We start from the raw sequence: 7,280 nt of genomic DNA, 5'->3' as shown, positions 1-7,280 counted from the left end.
GTACACACTGCCACTGTGGATGTTAACCTGAGCACCTGGCTACATGGTATTCGTCAGCTCTGTCCACTCTAGAGCCACTCTTTCTTCTTATATTGTTTTCTTTGGACAGCAGTCATCAGACATGGCCCCTGATTCAACAGGGGAGAGTGAGGCCCTGCTCAGTGAAAGTGCCACATCTATATAAATTTGCAGTTTTTCTACACAAGAGATTTATCTATTCTCCCTCATTACTTATTCAGTCATTTACTGGTAGTAGCATGGACTCAAGAATACTTATTCTCTACTTTAGGTTATACTACTTTATTATTTATTTTTTGCTCAATTTATTCCATTATTGACAACCGGGGCTATCTCAGTTTGCTGCTGCAGCCCTCTGACACCCTTCTACCTTCTCTATGCTTCAACACTATCGGATGCTCCAGGTCCCCTGATTCTAGAATCAGCTATTTCTCCAGAGTTTTAGTCTTTTTAGGAAAAGGGTATCAGAAACCAAGATCTGGACACGAAGTATTCTTTTCTTTTGCAATGTCAGTATTTCTAGGCCTGTTCCCAAAAAGTCCACCAATAACAACCACAAAGATTTTCAATTTCATAGATAATTGATTCTTTTTTAAATTTAGAGAGCAATACAGAACTTCTAGCTTTTAAATATTATTCAAGTAAAGACATCAGAAAATTATACTATAGTCTAACATCACTATCATTTTATGAAAACTAGCAAAGAGGAAGTATATAAAATTAAAATAAAGGGAAGTTACTAAGTAAGTCTTTTTTTTGAAAACTCACGCAGACTGGTTTTTCTTTTTTCTCTGGGCTCGTGAAGACTTAAGTTGGTACTTCAGTACCAATCGACGGATTAGCATTTCCCAGACCACTAGAAAGAAAACAACTCTCTGTGCTGAAATTAAGATAAATTTTGAAAATAATAGATGCAAGGGCTGAGGATACGGCTCAGTGGCACAGCACCTGTCTGGCAAGCGCAAGGTCCTGAGTTGGATTCCTGGTGCCAAAAAACAAATAAACAAAAAATAAAATAATAAACACATTGAGAGCAAACACAAATAAGTCTTGTAATTGGGGTCCAACTCCTCTGCCTTCCCACTAGTCTCTCTTTCCACATTCCTCCACTCCATCCCACTTTTGTGCACAGTATACTCAGACCACCACTACAAAGCATAGTGCCTAGAAGAAAAGAGAGATAGTTTACAACTCACAGTAATTGCAACCTGTTATGGTTTGTGGCTGGGTGTCCCCCCAAAGCCTCATGCGGTCACAGGGCAGGCTTTTAGAGTTTGATTATGGGTGTGAGAGCTACACCCGCCCTGGGGTGGATAGTTTGCATATGTAAGGGAGAGGAAGAGGCTGCTTGTGGCCATTCCTCCCTTCTAGTGCTTATTGCTTTTGCTGTGTTCTGCTGCTATGAGCTATAGCCCTCTGTCATGTGCCACTCTGCCTTTGTAATCTGCCAAGTATGGACTAAAACCTCCACAAACTGTAAGCGAAATAAACCTTTCCTTCCTTAATTTTGGGAGTCAGGTATTTTGTCCCAGCAATGAGAGAAAAGTAATGGAGACACAACCTAACTGTAGGAAGTGCTATAAAACACAGGCTATGTAAACTCAGAGGACAAAATACTTGTGGCTTATTCTATCTGGAGAGCCATCATGAAGGTGATGGTATTTGACTTCCGTCTTCAAGCATATGTACAATTTCTACAGGAAAGGAGGAAATGATAATTTGAGCTTTTGAGTCCTGCACAGGTACAAAGATGTGAAATGAGAAGCTTTTTAAATAATTATAAGTACAACTGCTATATGATCCAGCAATCCCACTACCAGGTATCTATCTAAAGAAAGAGAAACCAGTATATCAAAAAGATACTTGCAGTGTTATTCACAATAGCCAAGAAATGGAACTCTGGGCAGGAGGTCGGGGACTCACTGCAAGGGTCAATAACTGGTGCCCATTGTGGCCTGAACCCACGGCATTCTCACCTGCCTGGTGGATTTGCTAGGATTGTTTTCGTTGGATTTTTAGAGACTTCCGGATGCAGAGCCATAAGTAATATCTTTTTGACTCAAGTAATAATTTCTCTGGGATTAAAACAAAGGGTAATCTGTTCAAAATCTCTTTCTTTAAAATCTCTTCAAAGAACACAAAGTACACAGTGCCAGCTAATAGTATCACCAAAATACTCCAGGAAATAATTAAGTATAATCCTTGATTCCCACAGGCAGGAACTTTAGATATTTAAATTGGGACAAAGTTAAAAAAAAAAAATTAAAGAGAGCTCACACAGAGGAGAGACATCATTTCTCCTGCAATCTTCTCAGCTTAGAGCTTGGTAAAATGTTTTACATCCGTTAAATACTAGTTCCCCCCAAGTTTCTGGTTTAGACCAGGACAAGGGAAGAAAAAAAGATAAGGAAAGGAAAGCGGCACCCACTTTGCCGCTGGCTCGGGGGAGACCCAGAGCCGGGTGAGACTTCCTAAAAAACTCCTCAGCCTGCACCTCCAGATGTTTTAGGGACTGCCACAGAGCACCCCACACTGTGGTGTGGTCATCTTCAGAGGTGATGGTAACAGAGGCGGTGGTGGTAGTCGTGGTATAGGAATTGTGCCTAGAGGAATGAGGTGGCCACAGCAGGCCAGCAGCCAAACTGTGTAACAGAAAAACAACTTCCCTCCCCGGAACCGGGCATGGTGGCACACACCTAGAGTCCCAGCTATGGCAGAGGCTGGGTAGGAGAAATGCTTAACTATAGTGCTGTGTTAAGTCTTAGACAGAGAGTGATCCTACAAATGCTGTTGGAAGAACAGGAGGGTCTGTGTAGATGACAGGGGGTGTAGTGATGACAGCCGGAGGCTAGTGAAGGAAGAGGGCACTGAGACGCCAGAATTCTTACAACAAAATAAATGTTGACAAATATAATACATGGGGGGAAAAAACAGCTAATGCTAAAAAGCTGGTTTCAGCTTTGCAGTGCTTGTTCGAGAGGTGTAATGTTATGCTTAAATCAAACACTGACTTCTAATGAGAGACGACTGGTACAGACTTTAATCACTGTGTTTCATAAGTGTATTACAGAATCCCAGGGATACATATTTTCAGAATAGATTTAAATACATCCTAGTCAGGACTGCAGTAAAAGAAATTTACCTAGATGACTGGATAGAAAACTCAGGTCTCAAAGACCTCTTTGTCCTAGAGCCCATCTGACTAACTGTCTTCACTTTCACAGGTGTAAAAAGTATAATTCCTTCTGATTCTTATTATTAGGGATCTCTAATGATTGACCTACAAAAAGTTCTGACTAGTCTATTTATAGTTTCAAACTTAAAAAATTATTACAGAATTATTATAATTCAACTTGGCCAAATATATCCAAATATACTCTTGTTTTATAGGTAAATTGTTTTATATGAGTTTATACCATATTTACAGCTGTTTTGTTTGAGTTAAACAATTTTTCTCATTTTTGCTTTTTAGAATTTTGAAACACTTGTCTATAACTTAAGTTGCCTTATAGATAAAGTTCGCCAGAATTAAAGACCTGCTTCCACCCAAGTTGCCAGCTAGCTGGTCAAAATGGTGCTAAAGCTGGTTTTATAAATATAATACATATTGTTGTCTGTGTACAATGGCTGCATTTACATTGATCATCATCAAAAGGTTAAGTTTTCTATAAGTAAAACAATAAAATCTCATTTAAAGATGCTTTTGGTACAAAATTAAATTTAAAAAACTTTCCATTTAACTATGACAATTCATTATTACTAATCTCATGGTGTATTAAATGTATTCATGCCTTTCAGATGTATAGGTCTTCTAAAATGTAAAACTGGAATTGTTTATAGTGGTAAGCTTTTTCTTTTAGATTCAGATATCTGCCTTTCTCTTGTGCTCCAGCTACTTATGAGAAGAGATATATGTTAAATCAACATGAGATTAACAGTCAAATAATAGCATTTTAAAAATGTGTATGGTATATATAGTATATATGTCACTCTCTTCTATACCAAGATGACCTTTAAGTGTGTTACAAAATAATGTCATCATGGTTATTATGCTAACATATTATGTATGGCTTTTGATCTCAAGTTTTCTTTATAAATTATAACTGTTGTCTGTTAACATTCTACAGAAATTCAGCCACCAAGACAACCACAATCAATAAGAAATAACAGAACTCTGACTATATTTTATATTTCTATGATCTGATATCAAGATAAAATTATAATAGTTAAACTCATTGCTTCTGCTACAATATTGTTTCTCAGATTACAGAGGATGAAAAGGGCCATCGTATACAACAAGATTGTTTATCAGCCTTTGCCTAAGACCATAAAAACAGACAATGGGCCTGCTTGTATTAGCAGATCTGCTCAACAAAATTTTTTCAGCTTTGGGGAATTAAGCATATAAATGGAATTCCCTACAGTCCTCGGGACAAGCAGTTATTAGCATATCTCATTTAACCTTAAAACTACAGTTAATCAGACTAAAAGAGGGGAATCCAGATGTCCCCCCAAAATGCAACTAGATTTGGTAACATTTTTTTTATTAATTTTTAAAGCTGCCTACTGGATCCCCATCACCTCTCACCATGCTTCTTTGGCAACATCCTTTTTAGCTAAAGGCAGTAAGGCCCGAGACTGAGACAGGCAGTGCGATCTTCAGACAGGTCAATAGAATGGCCTGCCATGCTGATAACCGGGGGCTGAGGGCTTGCTTGTATTTCCACAGCTAATGGAGAAACGCTCCATGGCTGCCATTCTGATCCATGTGACCATGGAACGCTAGCAGAGACCCACAACAACGCCCCTCATTCCACACTGGCAGAAAGATTGGGAGACATCAACGCTCTAGGTCAGGCACTGGAAGGACAACACTCTACCCAGGGGGTCAGCTGGAGAGTCCTGGAGGAGATGACGGATGAAGCACGCTGCTTGAGTTTCCACCAGGGTTTGGCCTCTATCCCGGAAATACTCCTGGTGCCATGCTTGCCATCATAGCTGCTGCAGTATGTGTTCCCTCTGCCCAGGCAATGGAATATTGGGCCTATGTACCTAATCCTCCTCTTTTGAGCCAGGTTACCTGGAAGGATCGGTCCCCCTGAGATTTTCCATTCACTCGATAGGACCCTTCCAGAGGTGACAGTTTTGCTCGGACCTCAAATTCACTTCCCATTTTGTTCATCTGCCCCTATTTTCTCTCTTGCTCTTTCTTTTCCTTTCCACCATGAGCCCTAACCCTGGCAGGAGGTTGGGGGCTCACTGCAGGCATCCCCAGTAACTGGTGCCATGAAAAGGGTCACTAATAACTAGCACCCACCTTGTGGTGCCAGTTATTGGAGACCCTTGCAGTGAGTCCCCAGTCTCCTGCCTGGAGTTATGGCATTCAGAGGGAAGAAAGAGTAAGAGACAAAAGAGAGGCACAGGCAGGGATCTGGGATGACCAGTTATTCTCAGGAAACAAAAGGCCATGAGTTACCAAGAATCTCGGTATTTATTCATTACTTCTGAGTCAAGGAGCATGGTTGAAGGGCAGTGGGTGTCTCCAGGAACAACGTCAACACAATGGACTAGTAAGAACAAAGAACTCTTGCAAAGACAAGGATGGGGGGAGCAATGAAGAAACTGTAGTTTCCCCAGATGCCTTATCCTCTTTAGAAGGTCTTATCTGCCCTGTGAGTGCCACAGCAGTCACTGACCCCAGGGCTTTCAGCTGTGACTAGAAACAAGCAGGGTGTTTCCTTGTTCCAATCTGGCTTAAGGGCAGAACAAGAACAAGCGTGGATGGATGTCCCCTAGACTCAATCTATAATTTGTGATCCCTAGCATTCTACTAGGCACAGCAACCATTTCTGCCTGTCTTTTCCATTTTCTACCAAGTTCAGTGAATATTCCACTAGGTATTACCATGTCCCAGGTCTACTAAGCACTGTTTCTATATCCTTTGGGCACTGTCACACTCACAGGCACCTCTGACTTGGCCAGACTCTACTGCTGCTTCTCCGGTAATATCCTCTGTGGCATCTACCAAGTAACAATGCTACTTCTCCAAATGACACTTGTGCAAGACTGCTACCCTTGCCTGTAGCAGACACAAAAGTCTTTCTCCACCTGCTGCCACCTCTGCAGTTGCTATTGCTTTTTTTTTTTTCCAGTACCAGAAGTTGAACTCACGACCTCACGTTTGCCAGGCAGGTGCTGCACCACTAAGCTAAATCCCCAGCCCCGGCAGTTACTATTGCTGACATGCACACTGATGCACTGGAATCCTGAGGCCACTCCTAAGGAAAAATGGTGAGTTCTGGTACCCTTACTATGGTACACTGGCTCCTTTGGGAGCGATGCTACATAAATATGGAAATACAGGATTAGAATACTGTTATGGCTGATACACTGTGTCAACTTGGGGAGTCTAGAGGTTTGGCTAAATGACTCAGCAGTTTTGCATCTTAGGGTGAAGAGGACATACCCTTACCCCTCTGGGATGTTGTTTATTGTGTCAATTTGAGAAGTTTAGAAGGTTAACTATGTGACTCAGCAGGGAGCCAGGATGCTTACTTTGTATTCATCCTGAGCCTGTGCAAGAGGACAGCATGAAGATTATGTGAGTGCTACACGCCCCCTGGGTGGGGGTAGCCTGCTTAAAATGTAAGGGAGGAAAAGAGGCTTGCTCTTCTCTGCCACTCCTCCCTTGTGCTCTTGTTGCTTTGTTATCTTTGGCCGCCATGAACTGTTGCCCTCTGCCATGTGCCACTCTGCCTCGGAGCCAGCTGAGTATGGACTGAAACCTCTACGAACTGTAAGCTAAAGAAACCTTTCCTTCCTTAATTCTGGGCGTCAGGTATTTTGTCTCAGTAACGAGGGAAAAGTAACCAAGACAAATACGAATGACAGTTAACAATTGGAAATGTATAAATATACATTTTATTGGAAAATAAAATCATCCACATACATATGATAATTAAAGCTATAAATGTATAGCCTTTTCAAATATTTCAAATTGAAGACAAAATTTGAATAGAAGCAACCAGAAAGAAAGAATTGATGGGTCATAGAAACCTCTGAGTATAGGCCCCCGTACCCAGGAAGCTGAGGGGCAGATTGTGCCGGCCTTTGGACCTGCCCCCAGCTGTGCAGGCACCCGGAAGGAGGGGCCCTGGTGCCTGGGAAGCTGTGCGGCAGCAGCAGCACACACTGGGGTGCGCTGGCCCTCAGGCTGGCTGCTGCCACACAATTGAGAACTACCATGGCACAGAGAAACAATG

Source organism: Chinchilla lanigera, unplaced genomic scaffold (genome assembly GCF_000276665.1).
Source record: "Chinchilla lanigera isolate Chin_1 unplaced genomic scaffold, ChiLan1.0 scaffold00013, whole genome shotgun sequence".
In the NCBI taxonomy this organism is placed as follows: Eukaryota; Metazoa; Chordata; class Mammalia; order Rodentia; family Chinchillidae; genus Chinchilla; species Chinchilla lanigera.
The sequence above is the reverse complement of the archived record's forward strand: the minus strand, read 5'-3'. Positions refer to the sequence as shown.